The sequence below is a fragment of the Rhinolophus sinicus genome, chromosome 15, assembly GCF_057876585.1.
Source record: "Rhinolophus sinicus isolate RSI-liver-muscle chromosome 15, RSI-T2T, whole genome shotgun sequence".
NCBI classification, from domain to species: Eukaryota; Metazoa; Chordata; class Mammalia; order Chiroptera; family Rhinolophidae; genus Rhinolophus; species Rhinolophus sinicus.
In genome coordinates, this window is record NC_142515.1 from 109964228 (window position 1) to 109985983 (window position 21756).

The 21756-nt window shown below is 43.0% G+C and overlaps 1 long non-coding RNA gene across 1 annotated transcript; it reads right to left on the minus strand.

Moving 5' to 3' along the window:
- Nucleotides 1-333: 333 nt before the first annotated feature.
- Nucleotides 334-20600, minus strand: LOC141572734 (uncharacterized). Its single transcript, XR_012498176.2, has 3 exons — nt 20395-20600; nt 1786-1873; nt 334-1217 (listed from the first exon to the last, which is right to left on the minus strand). It is a non-coding gene; the product is annotated as an uncharacterized LOC141572734 (long non-coding RNA).
- Nucleotides 20601-21756: the final 1156 nt, after the last annotated feature.

Sequence of the window (21756 nt, forward strand, 5' to 3'; positions counted from 1 at the left end):
TGATTAGACAGCTGCAGAAAAACAGTGCTTATCACTTAGCAAATTAGTTTATTGTCCAAAGGGCAGCGCTATCACCAGGGCCATCAACTTAAGTCTATGTAGTGGCATTCCTATCCTGTGCAACATACCGCTCTGGGTACCATCTATGAGATTCTCCCCCTACCTTCTCAATCTGCTTTGCAGTCTCTTCCTCCTGTGCCCAACCTCTAGTACCCCAGGGCTTAGTCCTGGCTACTCCATACTTTCTCTCTCTGGATGAACTCATCCAGCCCCATGGTTTTACATATTTGTAAGCTAATGAGACCCAAGTTATAATTTCAGTCTTGACCTGAAGTTCCACACTCACATATCCAAAGGCCTACCTGCCATCTCCACTTGAGTGTCTAGTAAGAATCCCAAAGCTAACATGCGCCAAACCTCTTGATCCCACCTACCCAAACCTGCACAGCCCGAGTCTCCCTAACCTCCAGTCCACAGCAGTACCATCTACCCAGTTGCTCAAGACGAAAGTCAAGGAGTCATATTTAATTCCTCTTCTCTTCACACCCTTTAAATCAAGAAGTTCTGTGGTGCTCACTTCCATACTATTTCCCGCACCTCCCCTTTCTCCATCACAACCCTGATGGAAGCGCCTCATCCCTCACACAGCCTCCTACAATTGCCTTCTCCTGGTCTCTGTGCTTCTACTCTCAGCTCTTACATGTTGGTTGGACCAACATGGCCAAAATGATCTTTTAAAAACAGAATTCAGATTATGTATAAAACTCTCCAGTGGTTTCTTACACAATTAGAATAAAATCCAGTTTCCTGTCCTGTCCTGCACGGCACTGTGAGAGCTGGACCCTGCTCCCCTTTCTGACCTCGCCTTCTATTATATTAGTCTTTCCCTTGATAACTGTTTTTCAACCCAGGGGCCTTCACGTTCCCCAAGCCCACCAGGCTTGATTCCATCTCCGGGCCTTTGCACTTGCTGTTTTCTCTACTTGCTGTTGGTCGCATGTCTTGCTGCTTCTCATTCACATAGGGCTGCCATGTATGGGTGTACATGGAGCTCCCGAGAAGTAGGAGCTGATTCACCAAACCAGGCCTTAGCTCGACGATGCCTGGAGCAAGAAGAGCCTTCTACCGATTCCACTGACGATGGCCAAACCACATGCCTGCAATGCTGTGTCCGCTCAGAGGGGGCAGCTTTTTCTAATCAATATTATTTCTTAGGTCTAAGGAGAAAGGAGAACTGAAAGTCACTGGAGACTCACTTTACACGTCTTATGTAAATGCACAACAAGATTAATCTTAACGTCCTTATTTCGCATGTTAGAAACTAAGATTGAGAGGGATAAATTGTTAATCCAGAGTTAAAATTGGACTCTAAATTCCATTCACCGAACTATCTCTAAAGAAACAGGAACTCACTTGGAAACTTCCATTTTTTTTTCCTGTTTTAACTCTACTTATTTTAGGATGCTCATAGGAAAGTCACAAAAATTCTGTAAAGGCCCAAGCTATAGTCCTTAAGAATAAGCTGCTATTACTACATAGAGCTATAAAACATACCTTACCTATACACCCGACTCCAGGTGATAAATTAAGATCAATATGAAACCCAGTAAAGTGGGTCATTTTTTTTTTTTTTTTTTTTTTTTTTTTGCGTCTCCACACTTTTGAACATACAGACCTTGTCCCTCTACTAACTTTTGTACATACTAGCTTTATAGTCCATTTGGGAAAGTCATTTGTGTAAACCTCTAAGATAGTCACTGCATTACCTTATTTGTTTGTACTTACTATTAAAATTTTCTACTTGGGAATTCAAAATGCAGACTAAGGAGCACAATTTCTTTTTCTCTTCCTTGCTGGCTTTCTTTCTTCCTTGCTGTTGGAAAAGATACAGAAGTAGACTTCAGAAGGTTGGCAAGAATTGCAATTCTGTAAATTGAGTCAATTTCTTGGTAGATGATCTTGGAAAAAATGTTTCTTTAAGGTCCCACTTAAGCTATAAAACAAGGCCTAGCCTTAGTCTGGGAAGCAGAAATAGTAAGTATTTTTTCAGCTCCATATAATAGTCTGAAGTGATTCCATTGTAACTCAGCTTCCTCTTCTAGAAATGATAGATAACCCGCATCTAGTGCTAGGCAGAGCCAAATCCGAGCCTAAGTGCTTTGCATATGTTAAGTCATTTAATCCTTCCAGCAACTCTATGGTGTGTGGGCACTATTATTATCCCTCTTTTACAGATGGAGAAATTGAGGCACAGATAGGTAAGGTATAACTGCCCAAGGTCATAGATCAGTAAGGCGCAGAGCTGGAATTCAAACCCAGGCAGTCTGTCTCTGGAATCTCGGCTCTTCATCACCAGAGCAATGTTACCATCCTATCTTCAAGTGACCGGAAGGGTGATGCTGACCACTGTTTAACAGTGATCATTAGAAACATATGCAAAGCACACTGACATTGGAAACACTGAATAAAGGCCATGGTGGCACCAAGAAAACTAACAAATTATTTTGAAGAGGATGTGGGTACTGCATAACCAACTTCTACTCATTAAATGGCATGCCCGGTAGTGGGAATGGGTGTGTGTAGGTAAGGTAACCTTGATACATGAGTTAAGTCATATGTTGCTGTAGGACCTCCCCAAACTAATACCATATATCGATTTCCATAACTATTCAGTTGGTGCAAAAGTAATGGTGGTTTAAAAAGTTAAAAATAATTGCAAAAACCGCCAAGACTTTTGCACCAACCTAATAGCTAGGATCCTAATAGTAGTATTTCAGCAACACTTATGCGACTTACCCCTCTAAACAGGCTAAATGCGATTTTGGAAAATATGTTTCACGTTCTTGAACAAGGCACTTCCCCTCCCTGGGCCTTTTTTTCTTGCCTATAAAATGAAGCCATAAAATGATATGACCTCTCCTTTCCATGTCTAACACTGAATGATTTTCTGTTCAGACCTGAGAGCTTGGAAACAAGAAGCTTGAACTTTTTATCCATCATTTCTTACTACTTCAAAATCCACTGAGTCAAGTAACTTCACAGCTTCCTGAATCGGCACGCTTTCAGATTACAATCATGTGAAGTTTGGCACTTAAAGTTCAAATAAAAAACTGCCAGGTCAGCAGCAGGGAGCCAGATGTTATGGAGAAGTGATAAAGGGGGTGTGTTCTCGCCTTAGGTACAGACCTGGACTGCCAGCCTAGGGCCACTTGGCAAAGTAGACAGTTGGTAGGATCTCATGTCCAATCTGTGTGGCCTTAGGCAAGTTACTTAACCTCTCTGTGCCTTAGTTTCTCACCTGTAAAATGGAAACAATAGTCTACCTCAGAAGTTATGGCAGAAAAATAAGTAGCTAGAAGCCTGCAGAAGAGTGCCTGGCACATAGTAAATGCTTCATAATGTTGTTTTGTTATTATTGTTGTTCCCTATATTAAGAAAAACAAAATGAGAACATGAAGAAGGGAAACCCAGAGTTTGTAGGGGCACTGCAGGAGAGGAGTGCACGAAGGCCCATAAAATGCAGCTACAGAGTCAACTTGACGCCCGGCCACTGTCAAACCAATGCCCTTATCTTGTGAAAAGGCCCCCATTTCAGTTCTTCCCTTTAGACATGTGCTCAAATTCCAGGCTCCGGAGCCAAGAGCCAAGGTAGGGCTTCCTTGCTTTTCCTCCAACTGCCAAATAAAGTGGACCACCTACTGAAAAGGGAACATCTCAGGTGAGATCTGATCTGTTTCTCCCCTTTTACTCCCCCTCCCTTTTCAAGGAATCACAATAATAGGGGCAAACACTTACACAAGCCAGGCTAAGTCACTTCCCCAGGTCAGAGAGCTAAGTGGTGGAGCCAGAATTCAACCCCAGGCAGCCTGGCTCCAGTGTGTGCCTGTGGGCTGATGACCATGACATTTTGCTGCAACACAGACTGCATTCAGCGTGTGTGTGTGTGTGTGTGTGTGTGTGTGTGTATACACTGTGACATCTGACTCTGTATCATGCTATGCGTAGTCCTTCTATATACCTCCCTCAGGAAGGAAGCGGCAAACTTGTGATCAAGGAGGGCCTCCCCCAGCGTAGTAAATTAGTTCCATGCAACGCACAATTGTCCTGGTCCCCAGGCCAAGGCAACCGCACAGGACAGCAGGTCCTGTTACTCAGGAAGAGAAACCAGGCAAACGGGAGGCATGGAACACAACCTGAGACAAAGCAGCTGCCAACAGCGGTATGGAGGTAACAGCAGGAGCAACCCAAACTGGAGCGCAGCTGTGAGCCCAGGACTCTGGCCGGCAGCTGGCAAAGGGGCAGAATCACAGACAGTGGGTGTGCGACCCTCCTCAGAGGCCATGCTGCTGCTGCATGCAGCCAGGGCGCTGGGAGGGAAGCCTCCACCATCCAGGAGCAGCTCTTCTGGGACATCTGGATCCCCAGAAAGTAGGGAGGGGTGCAAGCTACAGGAGAACAGCACTGTCTCACACTCGGGAGGGGCCCGTCCTCGCTGGCTGTGTGTCCTTGTTTGCCTCCCCACAACCCCACTTCCTCTGTGAGCACACACAGTAAACTTGGAGAGCTGAAGGCTGGTAAATTAATGAGAGACTTTGGCAATCATCTGTGTGAGGAAAGAAGCATCTAGACTGGAGCAGTGGCAGCAATTCTGCTGAACAGCAACCAAGAGTTCTCCCCGCACCACCAATGGGTAGGCACATGCTGAGTCAGCCCAACAGACAGGAAGAAATGACCCATCCCAGTCCCCTGGGAAATTATTCTTGCTGTATGTTCAAGATAATCTCAGTCCTGAAATTTTACATTGATAGAAGTGCTAATCAAGATAACTGCAGTATCATTTTTATAGTGATTAAATCAACAACAACCCCAAAAAGCAATTATTAGGTTGGTACAAAAGTAACTGTGGTTTTTGCAATTATTTTTAACCTTTTAAACCGCAATTATTTTTGCACCAACCTAATATAAAACACAGCATTGGGAAAGACTCGAAGAAGTGCACTTTCACAGTGCCCAGGACAGGACGGGAGAGTACTTTTTCTTGAAGGCAACCTGAATACATAATAAGAGCCATAAAAATGACCGGAACCTTTGACACATTATTTTGAGAAAATAATTTTAGTTAAAGATATTTATAGCAATGTTATTTGTAATAGCTCCAAACTGGAAACACCCCAAATAAATCCATTACATGGAAATGGCAAAGATAACTATGATAGATTCAGTGAAAAACTACACAGTACGATGACATTTATATATATATATATATATATATATATATATATATATATATATATATATCTCAAGGGTTTTTAAAAGCATAAAAAGAAAAGACTACACATACATGAGGTGAGAGCAGAAGGGATTTCTAGGCAATAAAACTGGGACAGGGTGGAGGAGAGTGTTTCCTTTGCGCGGAATGTGGGGTTCGTGAAGGTGGAAGGTAGATACAGCTCCTCCTGAAAGGTGAGTGCCAGGAGCAACATGGACGAGGTATGTTGAACCCAGACCCGAAAAACTAGAGAAGCCATATAGTCATAAACAATTAGTTTACACACTTTTTTCTGTCTAATGATTTAAAATTTTCAATTGCAAAGGGGACATGTGTATCGGTTTAATTGGATAGTGAGTAGACGACTGTGGCGTGAGTCATCAAAGAGCAGGTGGGCAAGCTGGTTACCTAAATGGGAAAAGGCATCACTGATTGGACTTTTCTCTGCTCTTTCTGAGCCGGTAACTAAAGATATCTCTGAAGCAGAAAGCTGGTACACAGGCCAGTGGCTCAGAAGGAGCAGAGCTCTGAGCAGGAAATGGCTAAGACAGACTTTTTAGTTGTCAGAGGAAGTTGATGTAATGAAGACAGGACCTTGGGAAAATGTTGCTCAATTATTCAGACCAAATATTTCAGCTCACCTCTGAAGAAACCCAGATGATATCTTAGAACCAAAAGGTAAGAGGTCAAGCGCATTAGATGAAGTAATGTGTGTAGAAGCACTTCGCCAGCTGAGAAATGCTTCATAAATACTTGCCCTGGAGACTAAGCCTTCATTCTAAAAGACTGCACAGTTAGCCAGTGTGTTCTTTATAATCCTAAATCAGTAGATGGTTTTATAAGTTCGTATAGTTCTAAATCTGAACAAGTGATGGCAAAATCATACTCTTTGTTCTATTTGAAACTATAATTTTGTCTTAACCATTTAATCATGTTGGTTTTCTTCAGTAGCTTTTGGGTGATTTCTAAGCCAGCCATAATAGATCGTGTTGTGAATTAGTAAAATAGTTCAAAAACACCAAAACTGTGATTGGCTCGATGATTTTTTTTTACTCTGAATATTTTAAATCACATGACCATTCATTCATTCAAAATCGCAAGAAAAGCGTTGTGTCTCTGTAAGCAGGATAACAGTGGTAAGGCAAAGAAAGGTCTAGAACACTATAGACTCTTAAAAGAGAAATGAAAGTAGGGCTACATTACAAACCGTGCTTTCTGCTGAGCTCAGTGAGCAAATAATTTACATCTTTGCAAAGAACATTTGATCTTTCTTGCCTAAGCCCAGTGCTTGGCTCCGTGAAGCCTGCGGAATTGTGCTAGCTCCATGCTTGCACTTACACGTCTCCTTAATGCTTGGCTCACCAGGGCCAAGAGTCAGCTTCTACCTCAGGCCTCAGGGATATCAGGTTTCAACTCCCAGTGTGTGAATCTTGTATACCTCCCCTCGTGCCTTACTAAAATGAATACTTTCCATTTTTCTTCTCCCAGCCACTGGGTCTAAGGGTGTTTTCTTTCCCTACTGTTGTTAAACACATCACCTGTATCATCAGGCCCAGATGGATGAGGTAGATAGCAGCACTTCTGAGAAAGGCAGTCATCTTGACTACATACCAGGTTATTCATGTGATGAAAGTACCGTTTCATTTTTGATGGTCTTCATTTAACATTTATCCCTGGGGTGGGGTCTTGTGTTGACACACACACACACACACACACACACACACACACACACACACACACACACAGCCTGGTACTTTTTAGGCACTTTTCCAGCTGTGAGTTTAGCAAGGCTTCCTGCTAATGGGGAGACAGACAGAATTACAGCTCCAAACATTCCCCTGCCACTGATCCAGAACATGTGTTATCATATCACACGCTGTAAATTGACTCCAACGCCCTGCCAACAGGGCACAGGCTGCATTCCAAATATTTTAGGCCTGGGACTGTGGTTGTAAAACAGAAATATGCCATGGTCCCCCCCTTAATTTGGTGTAAGCATGGGTACGTTTGCTAAACATTTTTGATTTTTACACTGTGTTTTGTTCTGAAAACGTAGAACAGCCTACAGAATCTCTATACCTGAGCGACAACAGACTTATCTTGAAGATCCCTAGTCCCCTCCATTGTTCATGTCACTTCCAATCTCTTGGTGAAGGTTGGTTACAAGAAAATAGGGTAAGACAGAGGGAAATTCACATTTAAGATAATAAAGGAACTCTCATTCAACGGATGGGAGACATAAACAGTCTGACGACGATCGTCTCATGGGAGTAGAAGTCTAGGGTTTCAAATGCTGTATAAACAGTTGCAAAATCTCTGCAATTACTCCAGAAATGAACTCCTAGCACAGATGGCAACATAAGGAATCAACATACATGCTCAGTCCATGCTATCCCACGTTGACAACCTGAGTTCTTATCCACTCATCCCGTATTCAAAATAAGTGTCTAGATGAGCGAACTTGTGTTTATTTTTGTGACTATTAAGGACTACAGTGTGAGTGAGAAGAGAGTGTCACTAGCAACCTGGCATTGGGAACATGGCGGGGATAAGCAGGGTGTTGGCTAAATCTCCTCAGAAGTCCCCAGCCCCAAAGGGTCTGAAGAGCCTCGATTTGGTTACCACGGTGAAACCATTTCATTCCAATCCTTTCACCTGACAAGGTCTCTGTTGTTTCCCCACTCTTGAACATTAGCCCATCCACAATTCTTTGATCTAACTCCTCCTCGTTAGAAGCTAAGAAACAGCCACATATGCACACGTGGGAACAGGGAGTTAATACATTCGACAAACGGGCAAATGCCAGAAGGTGAATTGCCAGAGCAAGTACTCAAATTTTATAGAAGAGGGTTCTGCATATTTTCAAATTAAATCTCATTATATATGGAAGAATGCTAGTATAATGGTGGCTGTGGCCTGGTTCACCCCAATGTATTAGCTAGTGCTAACCAATAAATAAAACCTGGCCAGCGGCATAATTACCCCAAATCATTTTCAAGTTGGTCTGGGATAATGAAGGCATTATTCCACTAACCTTCGGGCGGCGGTGGTGGTGGTGGTGGTGGTGGTGGGTCTGGCTTCCAGGACCAGCTCATGGTCAATCAGCTAAGTGACTCACCCTCTAGGTCTCCAGTTCTTTAACAGCAAGATGAAGAAGTTGGGCTGCTGTTGCCTCCTGGAGATCTCTCTTAGGTCTCAAATCCTATGATTCTTTTCCTTATTGGCCCTTTCTTCTTTGAGGTAAAAGAGTCTACGGTACATTACTAGCCTGTCTTACTTGATTTTGCTAATTTAAAACCTTTAAAGGATAAAAACAATCAAGTTTAAGGAGGAGTATATGTTACCAAAATAAAAGAACTCTAACTTTTATATAATTTCCAAAAGAAGTAATTATGTCTATTTGGGAGAGGCGATCTGTAATATTATAATAGGAAATAAGAATTCATGTCTAAGCAGAATAGGTGTTTTCAATTCCTGAAAACCAAATTATGAACAATGGCTTTAAAACCAGATTTAAATTCTATAACAATAAAGGTGGATTCTTCTTAAATATAAATCTATCTATAAAAGACATGCGTCTATATGTTAAAAATCCCTCGAGTAATGTTCTCCTGTTTATTTCTACTTGTTCTATTACAATAGCTACTATCAGGGGCAGCATTTTCTGTAAAAGCCACTGACTATAAGCAGCTGGATTCGTTGACCCGCGTCCCAGCTGGTACTCTCTGGAAAGGAGGTCTGCTCTAGTTGGTTGTGGGATGAGAGTATTTAAGAACCACGTGTAGCGAGGCTGGAGAGTTTCTCCTGTCTAACTTCGAGGAGGGGCTTGGTGGTGGTAGTGCAAGTAGCAGACAGGAACGAAAGTGCTTTTAAATAGAGAAGCGATGGTAGGCCTCATTGGATAGATGATATTTGAGCAGCAGTCAACCTTGCAGCAGCCTGGGGAAGAGCATTCCGGGCAGAGTACAGCCAAACCCCTGTGGCAAGAGGGTGCCCACAAAAGGCCCACAAAAGGGGTAGCGTGAGAGGGAGTGTGTGAAAGGTAAGATCAGAGAGCAAAGAGTAGAGTGGGTGTTAGGCAGACTGTCCAGTGCCTCCATGGGCCATGGTCAGTGCTCTGAAATGCATTTTTACTTTGCAAAAAGATGGGGAGTCATGAGGGGTTTTAAGCAGAGTAACCTGATCTGGCACGCATTTCAGGGGGAACCCTCTCTCTAGCTGCAGTGCTGAGAGTAGACTGCACTCATGCAAGGATGAAACAAAGCACTCTGGGGGCTAATGCAGTCATCTAGTCTAGATTTTAAAGCTGCTTAGACCAGGCATTAGCAGTGGAGGGACTAAAAGGTAGTCAGATTCCAGATATGTTTTACAAGTAAGAGTCAAAAGATTTCCTGACATAGATGAGATGCAGGAGGGGAGGAAAAAAAGAGCCAAGAATGACTCCAAGGTTTTTGGCCTAAGCAACTAGAAGAGTGGAGTTGCCATCAACTGAGATGGTAACAAAATGAAATGCCAACTGACTCACCCACAAACCTGTGTTTTTCCTTGTTTTAAAAAATGATCAATTTGCTAAAACAGCCACTGTTATTCCAATTACCATTGCAATTTAGACACAAGCTTGTTCTTTTGTGCTCATGTCATTCTCCCTGCCTGTAACAATCCACCTCTTCCCTGCTCTCTCTGCCAAACACTAAAGGGTTAGTTCAAATATTATGTCCTCCAAAAAAACCTACCCCGACCATATTCCCAGCAAATACCTCTGCTATTGTCTTTAATGTGCTTCTGTAATGATTTATTTTAATCAAATGCTATCATTCATGGAACCACTGTTGAGTCTGTTCCCTGAATAACTATTTTTCCTCAAGTTCTTACATTCTTCAACTTCTTTCTCCAATTTTATTGAGATATAATTGACATATCACATTATATTAGTTTCAGGTGTACAACACAATGATGTGATAGTTACATATATTGTGAAATGATCACCACAATAAGTCTAGTTAACATCCATCACCGCACATAGTTACAAATTCTTTTCCTGTGATAAGAACTTTGAAGATCTCCTCTCTTAGCAACTTTCAAACATACAATGCAGTATTGTTCATTAGTCACCCTGCTGTGCATCACATCCCCAGGATGTATTCAACTCAGAACCCGAAGTTTGTATCTCTGGCCGCCATCACCCATTCACCCACCACCCAGCCCTCACGTCTGGCAACCATCAATCTGTTCTTTGCCCATTCTTCAACTTCTAATTCTTTTACTCATCTTTTTCACCAAGAATTCCCTCAAAAATGACACCCGACAAGAATTACCACTGCCGGGTTCCAGGATTCTCTTGCGCCTGTAAGCCCTACCTCCTTCAGCCTGCCTGTGGTTCCCCTCCTTGGGTTACCACCAGAAATTGCTTAGACGGCTCAACATCACAACATCTCCAGACATTTCGAGACAGTTAACAATTGAGAGGGATTCTGAAAGCTCCATTGTTCTGAGGCTCTGACTCAGGCTTTTCCCTCTGTTTGGGGCTGGATCCTGCACCTGGGCTTTCGTATACAGACACTTCAAGGGCTGCCGGTAAACTCCTGGCTGAGCTGGCTCCACAGAAGTGCTTGCACAACCGAGAACTGCACACAGTCAACTCCCAGAGAAGCACTCCTGGAAGTACCAGCTCATCTTTCACAGTGCTAGAAGTTCAAGAACTTCTGGAAAACTAATATAGTGTCATTTCCACTTACTTGGGCCTGTTGTTGGTTTTCAGATATTTTTATAACAGGGAAAAAGTCATTAAACTTTACAAAAGGGGGAAGGGAATTTCAACTTCCCCTGGGCCTCATTGTTTCTCTTCTCTCTCCATGTGAACTGGGTTTCTCACCCAATCGAATGACTCCAACTCCCACACCCCAAACTATACCTTTGGCCTCAACTTCTCTCCTGGGCTTCGTGGTACAGACCAGTACTCTCCCTGGAAATGTGTAGGCTCCTCAATCTCCAAATATTCAAAATTGAATTAATAATCTTTTCTCCTTCTACCGGTTTCTCTTCTTGTATTTCCTATCTTGGTTTCTTGCCCAATGCTCAACTCAACCAATACACTTGATGTCGTCTTCAACTCTTTCTGTTCTCTAAATACTAAGAGCGCTACTCAGAACTTTCTCTTAAATGTCTCCCTCCACGCCCCACTCACACTAGGACCAGTGGTTGTTACCTCTAACCCTCTTCACTCCCATTCATCTCTATGTTGCTGCCAGTCATCTCTCTAAAACAGATTGGATCTAATTATTTCCCTGCTTTTAAACTCCCTCCTACTGCCTACAGAATTAAATCCAAATTCCTCGCCGGGCCTCCAAGGCCTCCACACTCTGATTCTTGGCCTCACTTCCAGCATTCCTTTATTACCATCCCTTGCCCCAAGTCACGCCAAACTCCAGGAATGAACTAACTGTGTTCCCTAAAAATCCCACTGAATTTCCCAGTTCCATGTTTTTGCTATGGTGTTCCCTCTTCACATGTAGTACCTTACCCTTTCCTTCCCTTGGCATTCCTACTCATGTTTCAAGATAAAACGATGTCAGTTTATTCTTTCAAAAGTAATTACAGCAATGATCTCTCTGTACCAAGGAGTGCACGAAGCTACCCTGAGACATGTAACAGGCAATCCCTGCCCTCAAGGAACATTAGAGTGGTAAAACCAGCCTGAAAAGCAGATTTTATGATTGCACCAGATGACAAGTGCCATGGGCCCCGTCCTTACTTAGGGCAGCCTTCTCCAGTCCTCTCAGGTAGACTTGGTGACCTTCTTGTCTATGTTCCGCTAGGCATAGTGGGTCACCCTCTTGCCTGTGTTTCCCTCAAGTAGACTTTATCACCCCTTTTTTGATCTTACTGGTCTTTGACTCCCTAGCACCTGGTACATCGTCTGTACTTGGCACATGTTTCAGAACCAGGTGGCACTTCCCAGGAATACTGGCTCAGAGCCTGTGTTCCTTCAGAGGACACATCTAAATGGCAGTGAGCACCAGGAACAGCAGCAGTGGAAATTGCCTCCTGGAGTCCTCATGTAACTCTAGAGTCAACACCACTTCTCTCATAAACTTTCTAGAACATGTTATCATGCCCTTTTCCCCTGCAGAATCTACAATGGGTTCCTGTAGATGATATAAGGAATATAACTGTTGTAACCAGAGAGTAGACCCTTCTCGGAGCGATGTTCAGGTTTGGTTTCCACACGGGGGGTCGAACCCGGCAGTGTCTGGGCTAGATTCCCAGACCGGGGGTCGAACCTGGGCCTTGTGCAAACCTGGGAACCTTAGCCGCTCCGGCTGCCAGAGGATGGGCCCTCCTCAGCACGGTCCAGGTTCTTGGCAGCTCAAGCAAAGAACTGAACGAGATACAGAGGTAAAATAGTGAAACAGCAGTTTGTTAGAAGAAATAGTACACTTCAAAGAAACAGAAGTGGGCCTGAGCAGAAAGCAGTGGCTCAAGGGCCCATTATTAGAAGAGAGAGTACACTCCAAAGGGATTGGAGCGGGCCTGAGCAAAAGCGTGATTCAAAAGGCTCAAAAAGGCAGTTCCATTTCCAGTTTTCTGAGATACCTCCATACTGATTTCCATAGTGGGTACTGGAACTACCTTATGTCCCAGCAATTCCACTCTTAGGTATCTATCCAGAGAAATCCAAAACACTAATTCGAAAAAATTTATGCACCCATATGTTTATTGCAGCACTATTCACAATAGCCAGGACATGGAAAAAACCAAAATGCCCATCGGTAGATGACTGGATTAAGAAACTGTGGTATATTTATACAATGGAGTATTACTTGGCCATAAAGAAGAATGAAATCTTAACCATTTGCAATGATACGGATGGACCTAGAGAACATTATTCTAAGTGAAATAAGTCAGATGGAGAAAGACAAATACCATATGATCTCACTTATATATGGAATCTAAAGAATAGAAGAAATGAACAAACTCATCAGAAACAGACTCAGAGATATAAAGGAAAAACTGAGGATTGCTAGATGGGAGGGGGTTGGGGATGAGGGAGAAGGTGAGGGGATTAGAAAGCATAATCAGTAACCACAAGATTGCCATGGGGATACGAAAGTCAGTTTGGGGAATGTAATCAATAATGTTGTAAATGTTCATGGGTGGTGTAGATGCCTGACCACTGCACTGTACACCTGAAGATGAATAATAATGAATGCCATCTACAATTTACCATATATCTAGTCACAAGATGTGGAGTACAGCATAGGGAATAGATAAGTGGAACGGTAACAGCTATATACGATGTCAGAGGGGTAGTAGATTGGGGGAGGGGGGTTATCACTTTGTGAGGGGTATAAATGTTTAACTATTACATTGTTTTGTACACCTGAAACTTTAAAAAAAAAAAAAAAAAAAAAAGGGCTCAAAAAGGCCCTGACTGGCCAGGCTTGGAGTTTTTATCCCCTTTCTCTAGAGTGGGCTGTTCCTTTCCGGGAGTGAGATCACGTGATTGACACCTGTGATTGACAAGAGGCTATTACCTCATCTTTCTAGACTGCACATGTCTAAAATTCAGTCTAAAAACTGAATTTTAGACTGAATTCAGTCTGCTATATTAATGAACTTCTGGGTATATGTTTGTGTCATGCCGGGTGGCATGCAGGATCTCTGTTCCCGCTCCCCACATAAGAACGCAGGACATGGTGAGGCCAAAAATCTATACCCACAGAGCCATAGATAGGGGAATCATACCACTATAGTCTCACTGGCGGCTGGGTTGGAGACACAGGAAGCAGGAGCCACATGATCCACAATCTGCCATCCGCTTCTCTGCCAACCAACCTCACTTGCTAACTGCAATCCGCTCTTGCAGGCTTAGCCACCATCTTCTTGCTAGCCCCCATTTTCTGCTAGCGTAGCCACAGCAGTTATATTAGTGGCCAATGGCTCACTGGTTACAGCTGATGTCCAACTAGCCACAGCTGATGGCCATCCAACCACAGTTGATGGCCATTTACTACCTGAGCCAGCACCTTTCCACGTGAGGCCAAGAGTCTGGAAACTGCACTCCCGGTTCTGTCCCCACAGTATGATATTATAATGATGGTATAATGAGGTCCAGGTGAAATGAAGGTCGTTGTGGTCTTTACTGCACAGGTGTGAATGACTGGTTTAATCTACTTGGGTATTTTGTACCTATTTGTTTCCTCATGGGGTAGATAATTATAGTGAAAAGGAGAAGTTTTGGGCAGAGAGGGGAGGTTTTTTGGGCAGTCGCATTCTGTGGGTTGTGTTGCATGTGCAGGAATGCAGAGACCCAATGCCTGTCTCTAACTGCCTGCCTTGTTTTCCTCTTGAGAGACATGATCCCCATAAAATCTCTATGGAAAGTTGAGGGACAGGAGGTCTTTTCTTCTGTATTTGCTTCCTGCTGGGCAGGGGTGTAGAGCTGCCTTTACCTATTGGGGGATTCACGGAACTCTCGCCCTATCTGATCTCAGATCAGAGAAAGGGGTCTTAGGATCCACCTGGAAGATGCCGTTGGCTTCTTTGGTTGGGACTGGTAATCCTGCTGGGGTATCATCTGTATCCCCAAGGCCCCTGAATGAGGAAAAATAGATTTTAATTTTAATAAATTTAAAAGTGTTGGCTTGGGGCCGGGCCGGTGGCTCAGGAGGTTAGAGCTCCATGCTCCTAACTCCAAAGGCTGCCGGTTCGATTCCCACATGGGCCAGTGGGCTCTCAACCACAAGGTTGCCAGTTCAATTCCTCGACTCCCGCAAGGGATGGTGGGCTCTGCCCCCTGCAACTAAGATTGAACACGGCACCTTGAGCTGAGCTGCCACTGAGCTCCCAGATGGCTCAGTTGTTTGGAGCGCATCCTCTCAACCACAAGGTTGCCGGTTCGACTCCCGCAAGGGATGGTGGGCTGCGCCCCCTGCTACTAATAACGGCAACTGGACCTGGAGCTGAGCTGCCCCCTCCACAACTAAGACTGAAAGGACAACAACTTGACTTGGAAAAAAGTCCTAGAAGTACACACTGTTCCCCAATAAAGTCCTGTTCCCCTTACCCAATAAAATTTAAAAAAAAATTTAAAAATAAATTAAAAATAAATAAAAGTGTTTGCTTAACACGTTGCGTACGGCGGGGTTTAAATCCCTCGTGAAGATTCTCGTGATCCGTACTCAACGTGTTAAAGAGCAGAGCTCAAAGTTATTGACATGGGGTGGCTACGTGATGGAAAATCCATCAGCTCTTATGGAGCCTGTGGCCATTCAACTGGTGACTCAGGTGGTGTCAACTGTCCAGGAGCTGGGCCAAAGACAGGTTGGAAAGATCTTAGGCTTCAATGATTACAATCAACAAGTATAAATTGTAAGTTTTAGGGTAATTATCTAAAGCAGGGGATAGGAGATTTCTATGATTCAGGTTAAAAACAACTTATTGTTTATGATTAAGAAATGATTTATAAAATAGTTAAGAAGTAAGGGCACAGGAGCTAAAAAAAACTGGGAAAAAGGAAACTTAAAATTTCTATAGAAAAGAAAACTTAAAAAGTTTTTTGGGGGGTGGTGGTGGGGAACTACTTGCTTGGCCCGTAACACTGGGACACCAAGTTGCTGATTCCTCTATTTCCAGTCTGATGGTGGAGAAGGACAAAGGTTGCACAGAAGGGTCCCAACTTATTCCATTAATTCAACTCACTTAGATGCATGAGACTGTCTTCTGAAACACAAATGTGCCCTGGGGCAATGAAGCCAATCAGTCACCAATTTAGAATACAGTATTTTAACCAAGTAGTTTGCAATACTTGTTGACTACTAAGTACTTGGTGACTCTGGCTTAAATATGCATATGACAAAGTAATCTGAGGGTGTTCCAATTCTGACAATTGGAAAATTTACTTAAAGCGCATTGCTAAAAGGGATACTTTTAGGACAGAGTGTGGTTTGAAGGAAGGCAGACTTGTTCTGCGTCTGGCTGTATCAGTGGACAGTAGTGGGACATTAGGAGGACACTGAACAGTTAGCATCGTGCCCAGATGGGGTGACAAGCTTGCAGACAGGCAGGTAGGAGCAGACAAAAGAGAATTTCTTCCTTTCCTTCCTTTCCTTTCCTTTCCCTTAATTGTTGTTTAGTCTTCTGAGAATATGCCTTGTTTAGAAGCCATTCATAAATCATCTGGGGTTGTCACAGCCTGGATAATTTGGTCAAATTAAAACCCATCCAGGCTTTCATCTTCCCTACGTGGTCCACATCCTCACCTTAGGTCAAAAGTTACCCTGGCTGTAACTTACCATACCGGCCCTGCTTCCACTTTTGGGTCACTCTGCTTACTAGGAGCGGGAGTGTCACTTCTCTAACACCTCCCCACCCCTCATTCATTTATCCAGTCAACAATTATTCACCAAAGACATTTACGAGACCATGCTGGGACACGACAACGACAGGAGACACGACAATGGCCAGGATATTGCAACTCCAGTCTGCTCTGGAAATGCAGCTTAACATCCCCACTCTGTACTATACCGCCATATCGTGTCAAGGGTAAGGAACTAAGGAAAGAAATGCTTTTCTTAGTCTGAACTGAAGTTTTGAGATAAGACTAGACCTGAGGTGGCAGAGGGACAGTGGGGGCTGAGAGTGAGAAAGTCACAGGGACGAAAAGGAAAACACTCAACAGCCCTAAGGGAGCAGTAACTCCTTTCCACGCTGGTAATTCTAACCCAGAAATTTACTCTGGCAAACCCTTGGTGACTTCTGTTTTTATTTTAAGTTGAGTTTACAGACACTACTACTAGATTTCAAAACTAAAGTGATATAAATAACTTTGGACAGGGTTCAGTGAAGAACCACTGTGAGAACCACCATGAGTAAAGTGTGGGCAAAGGTATCTATTAATAGACAAAAAAAGTGAAGTCACTTAGCTTGACGGAAAGAAAGTTTAGGATCAACCGAGTAGCAATCTTTACTGGATACCAGGCCACAGGAGAGCAATGGACCAGTAGGAAAAGGACATAGTCTTAAAGCCACTCCATTTTAAAATCTCTATTTTTTTTTAAGGGGTGACAGAATTACTCATAATTTTTAAAATTTAAAGTGAAGAGAAAAGTTTCTAAATACTATCCACAGTGACTTAACAAAAAGTAAGAAGGCGCCTCTGTATTGAGAGTGGTAAAGGTTTTAAAAATTACCCATAAAATCTACTTAATGCCACTGAACTATACACCTAAAAATAGTCAAAACGGTAATTTTTGTGTTATTTATACTTTAACCACACGCACACAGAAAAATCCATGAAAGAAAGCTAAAGCTAACATGTTTCCAATGGCTAAGTAATGTCACTTTTAGGAAAGTTCGTATTTCATGGCACCCAAAATATACTAACTCGCTTTTTTTTTTTTTTTTTTTTTTTTAAACTCTGGTAATATCCTTAGTTTTCCTGCAAAAGCAAATGACCCTTTAAAAGGAGAAACGGAAACTGTTAGAAGGTAGACTTCTGCCGTGAATTCAGCTGCAGAGTGATAAGATGCAATGGATGATCACTGCCTTATTGATTGTGTCGTCTGGCCAAAATAATTCTCCAGATAATCCACCAAAAGAAAACTGTTTATTCGGGAAAAGAAAAAGAAACGGAACCACCAAGGAGTGCAAACACACACTCCCACCCGGAGGGCAGTCCTCCTTGGCAAGAAGGACAAAAAAAGGGGCCTGACCCAACATGGCTTCTTCCCTTTAGTCCCTCCCTCCTCCCCGGAGTTCAACAGGAAGTCAAGACTAGAGAGTCAGCCAGGGGCCCAGCTCCACGCACACTCTTCCATTCTCTATAGTTAAGTGTCTTAAGATGTCAGTTTACTTTCAACAATTGCCTCTGTGTAGAATTTCAGTCAAGGCTAGGCAGCTGTATGCCAATGAAGTTGATTGGTTGCGACAATGTTTCTTTACATCAGGCAAAAATGTTCCTCAGAATGGAGTCTAGAAATAGGATTTCTTCTTCACTCTAATTTTCCCCTTCCAGATCCTCTTTTCTCCATTCTCAAAGTTAGAGTTCCCTTCCAGCTTCACTCATGGAACGATCAGTGGGCAACTCACTTGTAAACTGAAACTGCAGGGAGCTTTATACAATTTCCTTCAACTATATTGAAGAGGTAGAAGAAACACTTTCTTGCCCTGCTTGAAAATAGAGGCCTTTACTTGTTTCAATCACCTGGAAAATAATTTTAGATGAAAACAACTCATGATGACTTGTAAGGAACATGAAAGCGTTCCCTCAAAAAAAAAAAAAATCAAAATATTAAAGCGTTCCCTCAAAAGAAAATATATCGAAATTAAAAAGGCCTAAAAACTGTAGGTCTCGCGTGTCCTTTTTGTAGCTCCTTTGCGTCATAACCGTGGGAAGCATGTCTGTGTACTGACTGTATGTAAACGCTCATATTTTCTTAGGCTTCTGCTTTGCCATGGCGACATGGGTCAATGGGTTATTGATAATTCCTGGTGCTGCCAACGTAGGTACTGTGTTTAACAACAGAAATCTCTGAATCTAACGAGTTTTGGAGATTATGTTTAGGGCCAGCTGGTCATTTCAAAGTGCAAGGTGAGACTGATCATGCCCTCCCATCTGCCATTAAAGATACCCTACAGTGAATTTTTTTTTAAAAAAAGGACCTTTTGCTTTTAGGGGAATAAGGTCAAAAGCCACACTTATGGCAATTTTAGAGCTGATCAGGAAAATCTTATTTCGGTAAAAGGCATAGGCCTTTTAACTAAGAGTTCAGTCTCACCCACTAATGGAGAAAACCATCTGCATTTGGTCCATTATCTCTGAGATTAAAAAGAACCCATCCCAGGAATTAAGAGGAGTTTGAACAGTGCTACCTGAAGCCCAGATCCAGCCTCCTTTGGCCACATAAGAAATGCTAAAAAGCTTATTCACTGCTGTGGCAGTTTTTAAAATGTGGTATGAATATATGCACTTTTTCTTTTCTTAGAAAAAGAAGATTCTTTATATCATGCCTCCTACTTAAAAAATATAGACCCATTCAGCTTTAAAAAGTAAGGAAATTTTGGCATCTGCTACAACATGGATGAACATTATACTAAATTAAATAAGCCAGTCACAAGAGGACACTGTATGACCTAGAGGTACCTAGAATAGTCAATTCATAGACACAGAGCATGGTTGCCAGAGGGCGGGGGAAGGGAAGACGGAGTCACTGTTTAAAGAGGTACAGAGGCTCAGCTGAGAAAGATGAAGAAAATTCTGGAAATGGATGGTAGTGATGGTTCACCACCAATGTGAATGTACTTGATGCTCAGAACTGCACAATTAAAAATGGTTAAAATGGTATATTGAATATTATGTATATTTCACCAAAATTTAAAACATTTTTAAATAAGTGTAGGCCCTCATCTGGTGAGTTTTCCAGGCTGACAAACATCTTTTCTAGATGTTTTAATGTGGTGTAATCTACGTCTAAACCATAGTGCAAGACTCATAAATTTGGTTTAGCTCCCAGTAAATACCTTTTGAATCTCAACTGGGTACTTGACAGTGACTTTCTCAATCACACCTGCAGTTTTCAAGCTGCCTGCGGCAGGTAGACGTGCACAATGTAGTTTTACCATTAGCCTTGAGCAAGAGTTGATTAAACAGTTGATAAAATAACATCTTGAAAGACACTGCTTTCCTCCTGATTTCCCACCCTTTCCCTCCCCCATGAACACCACATAAAAAGTGACAGTTTGTAATTTCTTTTCTTCTTTTTTAAGTATTAGCGTCAAAGTTGGATGGGAGCTTTATTCCTCTACCGAATACAAACAGGCCACATTCTACTCTGGGAACATCCGTCATTCCATTCCAACCTAGGCAATAGCCTATTAAAGAGCTGGCATCTTCTCCAGTCACAAAATCAGGGGCTAAGGTGCAAAGGGACATTTCCGGCATCTCTTCCTCCTAATATGGTTGCTTCTTGGGGGAGGGAGGTGGCGGAGCACCTAGGAAATAAAGCCCTCTGGTCCCCAAGTTCCTCTTTCTATTTCTGTACCTTTCACTTCCCCTCCCGTCAGAAATCCCCACGTGGTGGCAATGCTTTCTCCTTTACCTTTCATTTCTCCCTGATACCTCTTACCTTAAGATGGAGCTTGTCCCATCTCCCTGCTACTGCTACTTTCTCTTTCTTCACATCTTGAGTTCCATTTCCCCGAAGGTGTTGACAGGCTGTTTCTACGAACACAACTCTCCACTTTCAGTAGGAACCTTCATATTTGCAATGCTGTTTGGCTATTCACAGTGGTTTTTAACACAGCAGACATCAATCAGGTAGGGGAGTGAGGTCTGCCTTCTGGCAGCTCACATTTGGTACCTACCACCAGACATCTGGGGGTGGGGGGTGGGGGGGTGGGAAAGGAGGTGACCTCCTCTGTGCATACGGACTTCTCTGGCACTCTGGCTAGTCAAAGAGGGGTTTCATAGGGAAGGTTTTACCTCCCACTGTTTCTTGGAGCTACAGGTCCCCATTTCACCTCAATGGTATATTTTGTTAAAATAGAAAAAGAATGAAAAAAAGGTTTTACTGGGTAAGCTGCCTCTAAAGTCTAAAATCGCATCAGGTCCTTTGCTACCTGTCAAAAATTCCAATCCTATACAAACTTCTAAATTTCCTCTCCATTGACTGTTTAAATGACTCTGACTTGGCACCGAGAAGCCCTGTCTTCCGTGTCTTCTCATTTCAGAGTGCTGGCAAGAGTAACACTCATTCATTCATATCTTACTGTTCCAGAATATGTACAATTACCTGGACATTCTAGAGTGCATTTCTGCACTTGATACAAAAGAAGAGTTTGCCCTTGGTAGCGGTTATAAATCTCAGTCCACAGACTCATTTTTGCAAGAAATAGAATTTTATTTTCTACATCAACTTATTTTCCATTTCAAGCCCCCATCCTGTAGGATCGAGATTTAACCTCAGTTCTTTTTGAGGCTCTCCCCTTCCTGTTTCCCAAGATTGTGCCACAGCTCTGGGGTCTTACATAGAATCAAGGATGTGTGCATCTGGTCCTCTGTCCAAAGAAGTTATGTGCTGCAAAGACATCTACTGAGGTCGGGCAGCTCTTGGCTGCCTCAGTGCCAGGTCTGGGACATGCGAATCCTTGCCCATCGACATGCTTCATAGCCATTTCCCTCTAGGGTCTTGCCTTCTCCTTAACAGTACAGCTAAGAAGCAGTGCACAGGTCCCCTCAACTCTTAGGGCCCCCAACTTCCCCTCTCTTTGCTCTTCTCAGAGGAATTTCTTCTAATACAGGGAAAGCTTGACTTCATGTTACTGGCCAAGACATTTGGACTATGCCCACTAATCCTTCCCACCTCCCTCTGCCTCTGAACCAACAGTTTAACTGTAACCAGGAATCCACCACCCTTTCTACCGCTCAGGCCACTGGGGAAAAAAGCCAGGATTTCTGCTTTCTGGCTTTTTCAGTGAGCTGCCACTAA